The 17255-nt window shown below is 34.7% G+C and overlaps 1 protein-coding gene across 7 annotated transcripts in view; it reads right to left on the minus strand.

The window, feature by feature from the left end:
* The window catches only part of LOC105477538 (BBX high mobility group box domain containing), a 269896-nt gene that overhangs the window by 129697 nt on the left and 122944 nt on the right, over positions 1-17255 (minus strand). Inside the window, exon 4 of one of the 7 annotated variants that reach the window (XM_071092475.1) lies at positions 5320-5436. The exons of the other annotated variants lie outside the window; for them this stretch is intronic. The gene's annotated coding sequence lies outside the window, so the exon portion shown is untranslated. The remainder of the gene's footprint in view (positions 1-5319; positions 5437-17255) is intronic. 7 annotated transcript variants of the gene reach the window in all.

The following is a 17255-nucleotide window of genomic DNA, read 5'->3' on the forward strand; positions in this document are numbered from 1 at the left end:
GAAACTATTCAAAACTATTTTAATAAAATACTTTCTAATAATATAGATAAATCTATTTTTAGAATACTTCCTTGAATAATTACATAAACCTCAACATTGAGCTTACTTTTATATTTATTACCAACTTTACTGTATAATAGACATGCTATAAGAGTAAAATATATGTAGTTCAAAATTTATTCTTAATTTAGCATTTATAAAACCTTTTCCAAATTAAGCCCATCCAATGCACAATCTATTATAGATGCATTTCCTAGCATCCTCAGAAAGAAAATTTTATATCACATATTTATAAATTTTTCTACTGTATTGAAGGATGGTCCAACTTATTTTATTAATAATAGTTTATTTTTAATATTCATTGCAACTTAAATCATTAGAGAATATATGGCTTTCAGAAGACAAGACATTAAATCAAAATGAGAATACTAAATGAGTGTGGTAGGTTTTATGAAGCACTTTCAAGCCTGTCTAAATTAATAAAATACTAAGTGAATTAATACTACAAAAGAAACTTTTATCACTGATAATATAAAATATTAATGTGAATACTTAACAGGTCAAGACTTTTACATTAATCAAAGACACATTATAATAATAGTTAGAATGAACATTCTCCAATCAGTACAGTTTTCATGTGAGGTAATTTCTCCCATTTTTTCCCTGATAAGCATAACAGAATGTTTCTCTCCTTGAATTCCTGAGGAACAAAAAGTAATCTGTTCTTCTTGAGATAGGGTGGTATTAACTGCTTCTCCGAACAGAACATTTGGTATAATACGTTTCCTTAAGAGTTTTGTCAAGTAAGCAGTTAGTTAGGAGGGGTGAATTCTCACAGATAGTCTGGCTTCTTGTGCCTCATGGCTGGATAGCCCAGTGAATCTTGGGTGTTTTATGTGTTTGGAGGCTGGGGGTAGCAGGTTAACAGCTAGGCTTTCAATAACAAATAATTTGACATTTTAAAAACTCACAATTTTTAAGCTTCCAAATTTGAATCAGAATTCAGTTAGTGTTATTAAAAATAAATCCTTCACTAAAAAAGTTTCCCCCTTTTTCCTTCTTTTTTAGTTGTAAAAGTTTTCTCCTGCTTTCTCATCTTACACTAAAAGTTGCAAGACTTAAATGGAATCTTCAAAACCAGATCTATAACATCATGAGAGAAACATGTCCACTGGCTAAGCACAACAGAAATGTACACAGTTTGTATTGCTGAATAAAGGTCAGGAAGAGTCTATACTTGACCTTGGTTAAAGACCAAATACAAAGCTCACCAGTCACCCGCTCACCCTCAGGAGTGATTGGGCCGTGGTTACAATCTACAGAGAATTCAAAGGAAGCTGGTTCCCCTTCCCACTGTAGCATGATTTCTGGCATCTTTTGCCTTTGGTGCAGAGTTCAAAAGTACTCAAGATGAATCCAGGGCCAGTAACACATTGACGAAATATTAGTCATGTGAGAATCTGGAGTCAAATAACTCCTTGAAAGTGGTTTAGCGATTCCCTGCAATAGTAATGGAAAGACTACATGAAGGTAGCAAGGAAAGAAGTCAGGCTCTCACTCACCATTCACCTGGAGTTGAGGCGTCCCAAGCAGAGGAACCACAACAGAAAGGAAAAAACAACTTGCCTTCAGCACCAGATACAGACAGACTCACTGACTTCAAGGAAAAGCCCAACAGAAAGAACCAATACTGACTCAAAGATGGTAACCAGAGTGTGAGAAAAGACAAGGGGTTATGCTGTATAGCAAATAACAAAGGTTAGGATGAGTTGCCCTGGGCATGGCTGTAGGGTTGAGGGAAAAGAAGAAGGAGCAAGGCGGCAGAAATCAAGCATTAGCATTGAACAATGCCTGGGTTGCCTGATAAATGAAATCGGGAAGCCAAAGGCATTTTTTATACTAGAACAAATCAACCCTAAAGAACAAAGAGAGGAAGAGAAGTTCAATGTATGCCCCCATTTGCTGGGTTATGAGACAATAACTGGCAGGTTGCTGTGACACAGTTATGGGCCTAAAGCCCAGTAAGGCAGATAGACTCAGACCCTGGTAGTGGTGCCCAGACAAATAGTGACAAAGTGTTTTTCATTTCAATTAGAAGATAGAATACAAAATTGTGGTGTCAAAAGGAATCTTACAGATCACTGGTCTAACACTCTAATTTTTCAAAAAAAAGTAAAGTAAAGCTCAAGAAGAAATGACTGGCTATGGTTTAACAAAGCTACTTACTAGCAAAACTATTTCCAGTACTCATGATTTTGGCCTAGTGCTTTTAGGGAAATTATTGTAGCTAAGCAGGGGAAAGGCATTTCAGTGCTGACTGCATTTACATCTTTCCTTTCTACATTCAATAAATATCCATTGAATAAGTACCAGGAAATAGGATAGATCCTGGTATATTTCCTGGGAAACTGCAGAAGATATGTGTAGTAGTGACAGCAAGCTTGACAAAAGACAAAATATTGAGATTAGTCAACTAAAATTCTAAAACACGAAGTACCCGTTACAAGATTAGGAGGAATTTTTGGTATTAAAATTGGAACAGTGTGTACAAATATCAGATACCAAAAGAATCACTGGCTAACGAAAACAAAAGAGGGTGAATGACAGAAAAGGGGACGTGAGTTATTTACTCAAGTTTTTGGAACTGTTGCAATACAGAACAAAACATGGGTTGATCAAGGCTCTGCAGCTTGCAAATAGTCCTCCGTGGGTCACTCTTTCTCTATCTGAACAAGAACTAGGGGGAAAAGAAAAGAAATGTACATTCTCTGCAAAAACTGTTTCTTAGAAGTCAGAAAAAGTTGACAGTTTTCATTTATCGCAAGAGAACATTTATTCTTATGATAAGGTTTTCTGGAGGCAAAACATTTAGTAAGCACACAGATCCAGCTATTTCAGGATGTCTAGATTTAAATGAGTTTGAGAAAAGGTATGAGTGACAATTTGGGAAACAGAAAAATAAAAGCAGCTTCCACAAAGAGTAAAACTAACTTTTAAAAAATGAGGGTCATCAGGGTTTTTGTTAAAATGTTTACAGGCAAACTCAAAAATCTTTTCCATTTTTAAACTTCTGCTTGGATATAGTCATATTCATGCAAAGTATCATTCATAAAGATATGGTGAATATATCAAACAAAAATCTAGTAATTTTAAAGAACTATAGGAGCCAGAGAGAGAGAATACTTATATTCTGTTAGTAGGAGTATAAAATGTAATAAGTTCTATGGAAATCCACGTGGCATTATCTTGTGGAATTTCAGGTTTGGCGTACCCTATCACCTAACAGTTCAGCTCCTGAACATATATCCTGAAGAAATAATATGTACATAAAGAGGGCATATACAGGACTCAACAACTTTTCCTCTGCTGCTTTATTTCTAATGACAAAAAGAAAAAAGAAAAGAAAAGGAAAGAAAAGAAAAAAGAAAAGAAAAGAAAGACAGCTTAAATAGCCATTAAAAGAAAGTAAATAAATTGCGGTATTTTCATACAATAAAAGATTATACATATATGATGATAAATGAATTACAAAGACAAGCAGGAATGAGTCATAAATATGATGTTGAGCAGGAAAAATAGTTGTTGCAGAAGAAAACATGTAGTATTATTTATATAAAATTTTAAAACAAGCAAAATTTAATGTAGGGGGTACATAAGTATGAGAAAAATGACAAAGAAAAACACAGAAGTAATAAACTCAACATTAAGGATTGTGGTGAGGGGGTAAAGAGAGGCAATGGAATCTGGGCACACAGTGGGCTACAAAGAAACTGGTAATGTTCTATTCTCAAACTAGTGGTAGGTTCTCAGTTATTCGTGTTAATGCTATTCTTTGCGCCTTACCTACATAGTATAAGTATTTTTGTGTACGGTAGCAAAAAGAAATTATCATAGTTTAGATTCATCCTGATTCTAAAGATATGACTGCAGAATTATAAACACAGATAATGGTAGAGAAGGTAGCATAATAGGGTGCTGACTACAGCCACAAACTTATTTCTCAAGTTAATAAATTTTTTTGTTTAAAGGCACATATTCAGCTTGCACACCATAGGGACATACAGAGAGTCTAATTCACCATTTCTAATATGTAATTCAGTATTGTGACATTATACCTGTTATCATTGTGAAACTCAGTTTTCTAATATGTTTTATTAGAAGGTATAAAGGGGTCATTAATATCCATGCACAATAAATATTCTTGTATCTAGAGCATTTTCTGTATATACAAACATTCTTGTATAGATAGCATTCTTACTTTTAAAAAGTTCTCAGAAATAACATTATATTTACTTAACAAACTATTTTAAAGGTATTTTTAAGTATTCGCAAGCAGCAAGTACCTAGCATGTACTCAGGACTCCGTAAAATTATCTCTTAATTCACATCACTCTTTGAGGTGAATATTTCCAGCGTTAGTTTACACATGTGGAAATTGAGATTCAGCACTGTGAAGTAGACTGCCCAACGTTTAAAAGCTAGCATAGTTGGGATTCAAATGATATCCAACTCTGATACCCAAATGTGAAAACCACGCATCTACTAGGTAGGACTGTCTAAAACTACAACAGCGAAAATAAATTTCTAATGCAAAAAACAAAACAAAACAAAACAAAAAACCCAGACTTGTTCTATTTCAGCTTACTATTTCAGTTTATGTTATTTAGAATGCATCCCTGAATCATGTTCTAATGGTCTGTATCAATTTTATGTCATAGTACTTCTTTATTACTTCATATAATCACAATTTACACTTAAACCCTATAAATTCTAAAACTGGCAGCGGATCCCAATTATGTTTATGGAAAGTCTCAACTTGGCTGTACTTCTTTTCATAACTGGAATTTCTCTAAGACTGGAAGTAAAGTTAGCTGTTGGTAGGCTGAAACTTAGCACTTTCATTTCATTATCCCCCACTGTCAGGGATTCACTCATAGGGAAGCAAAAAGGCTTGCCAAGCCCCACAGAAATTACTCACTTCCACTCTCTTTTTCCTCATCTCTCTTCCAAATGTACTTCAAAACCTAATTTTAAACTCATGCAGGAAATCTGATTAATATCACTTGGCTTTCTCTACTCCATTAACCCTAGGACCCGTCAGCACACATAAAACACAATTCGTTTATATGATTATTTGTCAGCTTTTTAATTTGTCATTGTTGTTTTCATTTGCATGTTTGTCTAGCCTGCAAGAACCACTGACAAGAGTTTACAAATTTATTTCTTCTGTCCTGTGTCCTAACAAATTCTTCTTCCTCAAAAGGACCACCGACTATGCTGCGTGAACAGTAGTCACTTAACAAATGCTGAATGACTTACTACAGTGGAACAATTCGCCTCTGGTATTTCTCAATATCCCAGTGAATCCTCCACATCTATAACATGCTGGAGATGATACCAGGTACTGCTAGAGGCTTGGGGTCTTCCTGAGGGTGCCTGGGACAAGAAAAACACAGAGAGAGACCAGAGACAGTCAGGAGAAACACAGAGAGAGGAAACATGGAAATAAACAGAGGACAGAAATAAAGAGCTGAGAGGAGCAAAAGAGTCAGAAGTTAACGGAGAGATTAAGCAGCCAGAGAAATCAGACAGGAGGAAGTTGGCAATCTGAACTTGGGTTTTGGTTTTGAAACCACATTTTTGGTACTATTTACTCATGTAATATGTGCCCTCATGTTACTAAATCTGTGATACAGTCAACCATTTTGAAGTTATTGCCATGGTTTTTCTGAGCTTGTAAATTTACCCATTAAAATTCATCTTCACAGGGTTTCATCTTTGGAGATACATCTACACACACAATCCTCCAAACAACCCAGCTGTAAATAAGGAAGTGTTTTTTCCAGTTTAGAAAATGAAGGTCAGAGAGGTAATGTGACTTGCCCAAGACACAAGCAAATAAATGATAATCGAGGCCCCCAAATTTTCTGATTCCAAAATCCACTGCTTTTTCTGATATCCTATGTAGTCCCTAGTAGAATATTATAGAAATCCAAACTGGTTTTGTAAAATAAAATTCAAATAAACATAATTAAGGACAAAATTTTTCTACTTTATGGGACATTGAATTACTCAGGCTACTCATTAGGGTATTTTTAAGATATACCAGAAAAAAATAAATCTGAATAAAAATATCGGAATGATAAAAAATTTAGAACAGAAATGAAATTAAGTGAACAGTCACTTGACAAAAATTTTTTAAAAGGGCTAGAGTTAGTTTATTTGCTTCTACAACTTTGTAATTTCAGTCTTAATGATTCAACACATTTCAGCTGACTGGAAAGATAAAGCAATGTTCTGCATTTCAATGAATTCTTAGAGCTAAGTACTAGTAAAGAACTGGTGCTCAAAACTACTTTTACAATGTCTCACCTAAAGTCTACACTGCAATCCAATTTCAGGGTACTTCATAGGGTAGAAATTATGAAATGTATTGCTCTTTGTATGCATGAGTATTTTCTTTTGAGGGGCACTTACACTCTTCTAAATAATCATGCCCTTTTAGTAACATTCAATTGAATTGCCAGAAAAGCTCCTTTGATAAAAGTATAAGCAGGTTATTGGATTTTACAGCAAAATAAGGCAATAAGAACACAAAGAAATTTCTATTCAACTGTGTATCAATATATTTTCCATCATGTTCAGCATTTTTTAAACCAGAAATTTTCAAATAAGGCCTAAAGTATAGTACTGTTCTGCCCTCTAGTGACTGGCTAGGTTTTGTGAGCTACATGCAATTTTTTTTAATGCTTTTTGCACAATACTTACAATTAACAAAAAAATTACATGATGGCTTCTTTTTCATCATTTAAGAAGTGAACAAAAAGTACTGGTCAACTTTTAGGATATGAGTGGTATGAACACAATGCAGGAAAGATACTAAAGTTGAATAATTTCTTTTCATCAGGCCACCCAAGTATTGCAAACCAGAAAAAAGTCTTAATATAAACTGTTCCAATACTTAAATCTTCATGCAATTTATTTGGAAAAGTCAAATAATTCCGTTACAAATTTCTTTATTAAAAACCTTATACATTTCTTAACTTATAAATTCCAAATTAGTCAATTATATTATTTCAGAGTCTGAGATATCAAGATGAATGATACTATATATATCACACACAGATGAACAATTTTCTACTAATTATAAAAGAGCAAAAATGCTTAATACAAAGCTATACTGAACATAATTTACCGTTAATTGCTCAAGTGGTACTTGAGGATTTTCCTAAACCTCAGTGTCGTCATTAGAAAACTCACTATCACTTCACTGATATGTGTGGAAACATTAATCAAGGATGCCAGTTAAGACAGAGCTATTACATAGAGATTCACCCTACTACTTCAACGAAGGGAATCTGTCATATTATGCATCCCTCTTAATTTCTCCTGCCATAAACCTCTTGCTAGGAACTGATGCGTTGCTAGAACAGCATTTCTACTCTCACTAAACCCAGGGTACCACTTCTGTGTCTACACACTTACATTAAAAATAAACAGTGCATTCATGCACACGAATGTAAAAGGACACCCAAACATGTGAGGATAATCTACAGACAGTGTGGTGGTGTGGTTAGGAGCACAAACCCTGCAGCCAGACAGCCTGAGTTTGAATTCCAGCTTTGCCACTTACTAGCAGCGTAACCTTGGGCAGATAATTTCACCTCTCTGTTCTTTCAGTTTCCTCATCTAAAAAATGAGAAGAAAAAGAGGCACCTACCAGTAGTAATAGGTTGTATCTTGATAGGTATTTGGGTTACGCAGGTATATGCATTTCCCAAAATTCAGAAAATGTATTTTTAAGATATGTGCATGCAACTGAATGTAGACTTACATCAAAAAAATTATACATAAATATTGAACTTGTTAATATAGATATTACACAATATAAATGCTGAAGCATTTAGGGAGGTGTAGTGACATCTATATTTTCAGATGCCTCAAAAATTAAGTTGGATTGATGAGGGATAGAGAGATGGACAGATGATAGATATGTAATAAAATAAATATAATAAAATGTTAATGGCCAAATCTAGGTGGCGAGTATGAGAGTTTCACAATAAAATGTTGGGGGAAAATATGCTTACCTCTCATCAGACTGATGTGAAGATTAAATATATATATAATAGTATTAAATATAAAGAAGAATGACTGACTTAATAATGGCATCTGGCAATATGTTTATTTAAACAAATGAAAAGTAGTGATCTATTCTTTCCAAGTTGGTAGAAAAGGGAGGAAGGTAATAAGGCACTGAGTTCCCAAACTGGGGTCAGTAGTTGCCATCAAAGGTGTTACAGGTCAAATTTCAGACCCATCATAAAACTGCATAGACTATATAAAGAATATAGTCTTTGAAAGTAACAATGAGCTGGATTTGAATCTCAGGTCTGTTTTTAACAAGTCAAGAAGCTCAGACAAGCTATTTACATGCTCTGAGACTCAGTTCTCTCTTGTATGAGATAGGAATAATGACACCTACATTTAAGGCTCACTGTGAAGACAAGGAAGAAAAATACACACACAAACACACACACACACACACACACACACACACACACGGAAATGAGCACACAAAAGACAAATAACAGCTGTAGTTTTTAATTATTATAATCATCATTACTACCTAGGGAAAGTCTTAGTTTATCTTTACCCCCATTCTCTGAAGATGAAAACCAAAGTGGCTATGCATCTGGTTCTTAGACCGGAAACAGCAAATGCAGTTGGCCCAAATACTCTGAAGGGCTTTCTAAAGGATCTTTATTAAAAGAGTAGGCCTTATTTTAAGTTTCACTAAGTGTGAAAGAAGAGCTGACAATGACAGGAAATTCATTATTCATTTCTCTGTAATGCCAATTATAATAAATATAAGACTTACGAGTAAGGCATTTGAAAGTATGTTTGCTGATGGCATTTTAAAGAAAATCACTTCAGTGCATTTGAGGAAATGATATTAATACCTGGATGAGCTTTGATTTAAAATAGTCTAAGGTAACATATTTAAAGAATATTACAACTACATTTACAGAAGATGAGTTTTATGCTCTGAGGGAGAGGATTTGAAAATCATTATGGATTACTCAAATGAAGACAGTGACTCAACACATAGTTTCAGCTAAAAAGAAAATCAAGAACTTGGCACTCAAAGAAGGAATATTGGAAAGATTACATAACATGGTTACTTCATTGACTGCTGTATAAAAACTGCTTTCTCCAAAGGTTATTCACCCCTGGATTACTTAACTCAAGGAACTTTTTTCAGGCATTTAGATATCTCTAAATTTTCAATACTGTCAATCTTGAAAGTCTTCCCCATCTTGCACAGCACTATTCTGCTTTTCCCATCACAGATCTGATAGAATTTCTTTCCTTTAGACTTCCCTTAACAAAGAATGGATATTTTCAACAGTTCCACTTTAGGCATATTATCTTTCACCAATTTTCAAAGTTTCAGCTCTTACCTCACTCTTCTATTAAACCTGTCTTCAGCCTGAATCTCTACCAAACCTCATCTCAAATTTATAACTACATCCTAAATATAATGCCATGGATATCCTCTGTGTTTCGAATCCAATCCATCCCAAACTTCACCTCCCCCTCCCACAAATCAGTAATACTAGCAGCTCCTTACTTCTGATGGCAATATTAGCACTCTTGTGAACATCCACAATTAAATTAAAAACCTATCTTTGACTTTCTTTTAAATACCCTCCATTTGCTCCTTCCCTCTCTGTCCCTCTACATCCCCAAAACGAGTTCAGTCTATTGTCAAGTTCTATAGATTAATGGTTTCTAAATTGGTTCAGGTGATAGATACTTAGAATTCATATTCAAGAAACACAGTGAAAGCTAAATTTACAATAACTAAACACACAAAACAGAGGCTAAATAGTAGTAGGAATCAAGTGTTTTAGAAAATTGTCATTGAAGGAATCCTTAAAACTGAGTATCCATTAACTTTTGCCCTGTGAATGGGAAAGACTAGTTCTGTAACTTGGAATACTTCAGTCTAAAATATTTCAAGATCCAGAGTATAACCTTCTTAATGTCTCTCATTATAGCCCCATTTACACCTGTCAACACACTACCAGAAGAATGAATGTTTTCTTACCTATGATAATACTAAAGCCCCCTAAACCAGTCTTTCCAATGTCTACCTTTTTCCCTTCTGTTCCATCTCATTTATATCAATTGTTCAAAAGTTTTCAGTGGCCCATCTGCCTTTTGGGGGGAAGGAAACTCACCTTAGCATTCAAGACCCTCTTTACATCTCTGCTTTCACACCAAAGTTTCCCACTGTAACTTTACATATATCCCATCCCACTGGCCCAAGTAGTCTATTCACCCTTCCACACTTCTGTTATTTCCTCCTCTTTGTGAAGTCTTCCCTGATATCCTTAAGTGGGATTTAAGGTCTTCCTCAGAACTAGAAGTTTATTTGTGTATCTCCCTCTTTTGTGCCTGGACTTTGCCTTATATTACCACATTCTGATCCTGGCAGTGTGTAACGCACTGCCTTGCATGTGATAATTAGTAAGTATTTGTTAGCTATACAGAAGAATAGAAAATACATTATTTATCTTTAAAGAAAACATTTTTCCAGTGAGATTACTACAGGTAGCTCAGGTTCTAAAAAGAAACAGAACAGAGCGGGAGAAAGATTAAAGAGGGATAATGATCCAGAGCACAAACTCTCACAAGCAGTCTGGAAAGGTTTCAATTTCTCAATATATAGTAATAATTTTAAAAGTATACAATTAAGGTCTATAAAATCCATGGTGGTTATGGTTTGGATATTTACATACTCAACAAGGAAAAGGCAAAATTGCTATAAAAAAACCACAAACACCTAACACATATACAATAAATAAGAAGCAACTTTTAGAAGGAACCAAGGTATTTCATAGAGGGTACTAAAATACCTTGAAAACAAGTTTAGATATATTAATTATTGAGAGATATTCAAAATTAATACAAAATAGCTATTGATACATGGGACAGAGACCAAATTGTATTGATTTTTATGCTTATGTGCATGAAAATTATTAGAAAATAAATACTTTCACAGAACATTTCTGAAGATAGAGAAAAAATTTTTTTCTCTTGGACCAATTAATTATGAAATGTTAAACCACTAACTTGAAATAAAGGAAAATTTTGCATCTCTTTTGAAGTTTATGAATTAAATAACAGAATAAGGTCATAGTTGAATGAACTATTTAAATTTTTTAAATATTTATATAATTATCAGTGTGTAATATTTTTAAAAAATAGCACTCAGCAGGACATGGTGGCTCACGTCTGTAATCCCAGCACTTTGGAATCTAAGGAAGGAGGATCACTGAGGTAGGAGGATCACTTGCAGCCAAGACCAGCCTGGGCAACATAGTAAGAAGAACCCATCTCTACAAAAAATAAATTTAAGGAAACTTAGCCAGGTGTGGTGGCACACGCCTGGAGTCCTGCCTATTTGGGAGGTTAAGGCAGGACGATCACTTGAGCCTGGTAGTTCAAGGCTGTAGTGAGCTCTGATGAAACTACTGCACTCCAGCATGGGCAACAGAACGAGCCCTTATCTCTGATGAAACTACTGCACTCCAGCATGGGCAACAGAACGAGCCCTTATCTCTAAAAAAAAAAAATTAATTATCATACTTTAAATTCCCATACTTAGTGAATTCTCATTAAGAATCGTACTATATCTCCTTGTTTTGTTCACATAATTATAGTCTTTGAAAAAAATCATCTAGACTATATAAATTTGTTCTTATGCTTAAAAAATTTATATGGTTTGGGCTGATAATCTTGTTAATACTAATAGCAGGTAGCAATAATATTCTTAACTATAATCCACTGAATGACAAATGACTTATTTCCTAGTATTTTCATATGTTTGGGCTTTACTAAAATTGCAAAATTGCAGGAGGTACAATTCAAATAAAATCAAACTTCTATCACTTACAATTGTACAGAAAATATTTTAAGAAATCCAACAATAAGAGTAAATGTTAATTTATTCTTTCCTAATGAAATCATCAGGAAAGCAAGTCCATCTTGTATTCAATAAAGATTTTCCCAACATAGTAAAAATGTACAGTTTGAAGCCGGACCATTTCTCTTGTTGTGAATGGAGATAGTAATAAATATGAAATTAAATTTCAAGGAGCAGTTAAGAAGTAAAACAAGTTATAGATCATTTTTTTACTTACTGTCCATTTTAAGAACACATTTCCTTAATAGTCCCTGCCATATGTTGGGTTGACATTATACCCTCTAGTACTTTTAATCCTCTAACAACTTTACATGGCAGGTATTTGCCCCATTTCACAGAAAGCTAAGTAACTTTACCACATCCCAGTTACGGTAAACAGCCGAGTTAGTGTAGTCTTGGGTCTATCTGACTCCACAGCCCATGTTTCTAAGAGATCACTCTACAGTTAAAAACAATCAAACAAAAAAAAAAACAAAAACAAAACAACCACTTTTTTTTAAGTGATCCATTTAGATTTGTCTCCCATAAGGAAACTCTTAAGTTTCTGCCTATCCATATTAATATCTGGGAATCAATAGTGAGCATTTTGCAGCTGACAATCTAGAGGTAGGAATCAAGATCTTTGTAAGTATTCAAAAGTAAAAGTTCTAAAATATTTTTTCATGGCGCATAATAAACTCCAATGTATAAAATATTCTATTATAGCAGAAAGCCGGTAAAAAAAAAAATCTATAATTTTGCTGATTAGGGAAAAACTCATAAAAAGAGACATGATTGAAACACTTCTACTATCAATAAGATATAATAGCCTTATTAGAAAGATGTATCTTTTGTTCTCTAAAAAGTGAAACTCTAGGTGAATAATAAAGATAGGCAACTCCCAGCATTTTAACAGGAACTAAACCTTCAAAACTGAAAACTTTATGATTTATTTAAATGTTCACTTCACCAAATGAATTGAAAGATGATCTGTATGCTTCTGTCCTTCCAAATGGCCTGACAAAATGATTGTTATAAAAAGAGGTTTGGTATTTAAGGGGATTGACAATAGCTGCTGACTTCAAATTTTTCTTTATTGACTTTTATAATACACCCATTTAATGATCTGGTAACTCTAACAATGCTGAAAACATAGTGGTATTCAAAAACTCTGTTGAAGGCATGGACGGAGTTTCATGTCCATCCAGGTGCTGCCTTCACGGACAGGAGGGTATATGCTACTCTGCATGTGGATACACTTCACATTTGATAGGTTTTACTTTTCTCTTATTTGGCAATTCTTCAGTATAACTATTGTGACACAATGTATTAGGACAGTGCTCACCACATAAACAGTAGGTAGCTAAGCCCTCTTTAGAAGCCAGTTCCCCCACATCTGGCTGGCTCTCTCAGAAACCTGTGCACTCTAAGTGCCTATGGTAATGTTTAATATCCTAAAACGGAGCATTTCCGCCATAAGGAGACACTTGGTAATAAACTGCTTTATAGTAAATGTTAAGAACACTGAAATAATTAGATAACTCATCTGTTTTATATGAACAGTAATACAGCCACAGTAGAGGCAGAACAACTGCAAATTAAGCAGGTTATACAAGATAATGCAAAATAAACACAATATTCTTGTCTATCAACTTCACAGATCAATTTGAATACAGCAATATCCTACAAATACCTCCCAGAACAAAACACTCAAATGTTGACTTTAGTCAACCTTTCTGGTACACATTAACTGAAGCCAGGTATCATACTGCATCTCTTAAAGCCCAACATGAACCAAAGTGCCTGCCCTAAATCTCACAACCTTCACATGTACTCTACTCACAGGGTCGCTGATGAAGGGTTGGAAAAAAAGAAAGAAGGCAGGTAAGGAGACAGGACAATAATTAAATATATCTATCAGACTTAGGCTGAGCAGAAGTTGCTGGCATTATTTCAAATACAGAATTTTTTTTTTCCTGTTTACCAAAATCTTAAGTATATGCCATTTCCCTGTTTGCACTCTCAACGGATTCACAAAGTAAAAGAATATTGCGTTACAAAATGTGAATTGGCTTGATACAGTAAACAGAAACAGGTATAACCCAAAAGAGTAATTATCTTCTTCAACTTAATTTTCAAATACATTCCCAGTATTCCTAGATAACAATAAATACACAAGGAAGTCAATTTTTACAATGATGTACTTCCTCCATTATATAAATCACTTGAATTTTCAAGTTCTTAGGCTTAATTCCTTCACTTATAAGAACCTTATTTTAATGGATGGTGACTTCAGAGTGGAAGAAACAGGAATTCAGTAATTTCAAACGTCTCCCTCCTCAAAAGTATCAAAGATATTTTTAGAATCTTAGAAGATTGTAACAAACCAGGTATCTTGTTTATAGACTAAATCACGTAGGAAGTATTTTTTAAAACACTTTTACTTCATTCTGTGGTAAAGAAAAACAAAAACCTATGTTACAGATGAAATAGTGTTCCGTTCCAAGTTCATATTTTGAAGCCCCAGTACCCAATGTGATGGGACAGGGCCTATAAAGAGGAAATAAAAGTTAAGCAAGGTCATATGGATGGGGCCCTGATCCCAAAGAACTGGTGTACTTACGAGAAGAGGAAGAGACACTAGAGCTCACGGCCTACACAGAGGAAAGGCCATGTAAGGACACAGCAAGAAGGCAGCCCCTTCTGGTGGTATAAGCCAGGAAGAGAGACCTCACTAGAAACTGACTTTTCCAGCATCTTAGTCACTGACTTCTAGCCTCCAGAGCTTTCAACTTAAAATAAATGTCTGTTGTTTAAACCACCCAGTCTGACACTTTTTTTTAATGTGTTACAGCAACACACGCAAACTAATACAACCTCTAAAGATGAAGAGTTTATATTTTTTGAGGTGGTTTTACTCCACCAATAATCCAGGTGAATAAGCAACTAATAGTTTACAAAGATACTCCATTTATAAAGAGAAGAGCCTGGAACAATTTGAAGACTAATTCAGGCCCCAAAAAATCATTTTTATATACATGTGCGATTTTAAAATTAAATAGTCATTTTAGAAAAAGCATAAGGTTTTGAATCATAAAAGATATTACTATGTTATACTTGATTCTGAAAGTACAAGGGGACAATGTCAATAGAGAAGTTCTTTGAGGCAGTGGTCCCCAAGTTTTTTAAGCACCAGGGACCGGTTTCATGGAAGACAATTTTTCCACGAATGGTAGGGGTCGTGGGGGGGATGGTTTGGGCATGAAACTGTTCCACCTCAGATCATCAGGCATTAGATTCTCATAAGGAACATGCAACCTAGATCCTTCATATATGCAGTTCACAGTAGGGTTCAGACTCCTAGGAGGCAGAGCTTAGGTGGTGCTCAGCTCCTGCTGTGCAACCCGGTTCCTAACAGGCCATGGACCAGTACCAGTTAGAGGCCCAGGAAGTTGGGGACCCCTGCTTTAAGGAGTCTAAATTAGTTAAACCTTCATACTGGAGAACAGTACCATAAAAATCTTAAAATAGAAATGCTATTTCTTCTGAAACCAAACAGTATTTACTCTATATGAGGAAAAAAATTTCAGTAGTACCATTTTCTGTTCTTGTACCTTGCCTCAAGATTATATAAAATTTGATACTTTTTGCAACTTAATGCTGACCTTATTAATATGCAGAGTAAAAGCCATAAAGTATATGAGCTTTTGGCCATCACTCTGTCCTTGGGACTTCTAAATTCTTAGTGACAAGAAGTTAATTATTAGATCATGGGGTAACTAATATTTCTACAGGATTCACCCTTTCTCTCAGCAGTAAGGATAAAGCCACTTCCAATTTCCGGTAGAAGTAAAGAAGAATGAGTAAGTTCTTATGCATTCAGGACAATTTTTTTTAAAAACCCTTGGCAGGTGTGTGGACATACGTGTTTATAAACAAACACATTTTAGATATGCACTGTTGGATGTCTATCAGAGAGGTATGGTACAGGGTATCAAGATTCTTGAACTTTGATCACATCTTTCTTTTACAAACTACTACTTCTTGAGTGCTCCTATGTGCCAGGGACTATTTTCAGGCAATTAACTCAATTATCTCATTTAATTCTCACAATGCTACAAGGTAGAGATCATTATCCCTATACTACAATGAGAAAACAACATTTCAGAGAGGTCAAATATAATCACCCAAATGTTTTCAATTAAAAAGTGCCAAAACTAGGATATCTCTGAATCCAAAACCCATGTTTTGCTGTATGTCTTGCCTTCTAACTGTGTGTGTGTATGTATATCTATCTATCTATCTATCTATCTATCTATCTATCTATCTATATATCTAGATATATATATTTTAAGATACAGATGTTGATATGGTTTGGCTCTGTGTCCCAACCCAAATCTCACCTTGAATTGTACTAATCCCCATGTCGTGGGATGGACTCGGTGGGAGGTAACTGAATCATGGGGGTGGGTTTTCTTCCATGCCATTCTTGTAATAGTGAATAAGTCTCAAGAGATCAGATGGTTTTATAAAGGGGAGTCCCCCTGCATATGCTCTCCTGCCTGCTGCCATGTAAGACGTGCCTCTGCTCTTCCTTCGCCTTCTGCCATGATTGTGAGGCCTCCCAACCATGTGAAACGGTGAGTCCATTAAACCTCTTTCCTTTATAAATTACCCAGTCTTGGGTATGTCTTTATTAGCAGCATAAGAACAGACTAATACAGATGTCTAAGCATATTCCTTACTCCCAATCTTAAGGAACTATAAACTATCACAAAGCATTGTTTATATACTATTGGATGTTTAAACCAATCATCTTAATCCACACAAGTTTGATAATAATGTTTTTTGATATCTGTGAGATGAATAAAACCACCATTGGCTGAGGAGTTCTATGTGCTAACAATTTTCTAGAAGATTTAAGAGATAATAATAATGCAAAAGTCACTGTATAGTAAATGTGACCTCAGGTAGAGTACCTTAGAAAACTCCCAGATGCAATTGTTAAGTTCCCTATGGTGTCTGCATTCTTCATCACTACAATGATTCTTGAAATTGAACTTAAGTAGACAAAGGCATTTGGCTACTGTTATATCCAGTATGATTAATATATTACTACTGTAAAAAGCAAAGTACCCATTTCCTCATTCTCATCCTATATCAAATTAGATAATATCTGTCAAAGTTCTGTAACCTATTATATATAGGTAAAAGAATTATTTTAAGTATCATATTTCCTTTCTCTAATTCTGTATGCAAATTACAGAGGGTCCAGTTTGCAGTA

The sequence above is a fragment of the Macaca nemestrina genome, chromosome 2 (assembly GCF_043159975.1).
Source record: "Macaca nemestrina isolate mMacNem1 chromosome 2, mMacNem.hap1, whole genome shotgun sequence".
Classification (NCBI taxonomy): domain Eukaryota; kingdom Metazoa; phylum Chordata; class Mammalia; order Primates; family Cercopithecidae; genus Macaca; species Macaca nemestrina.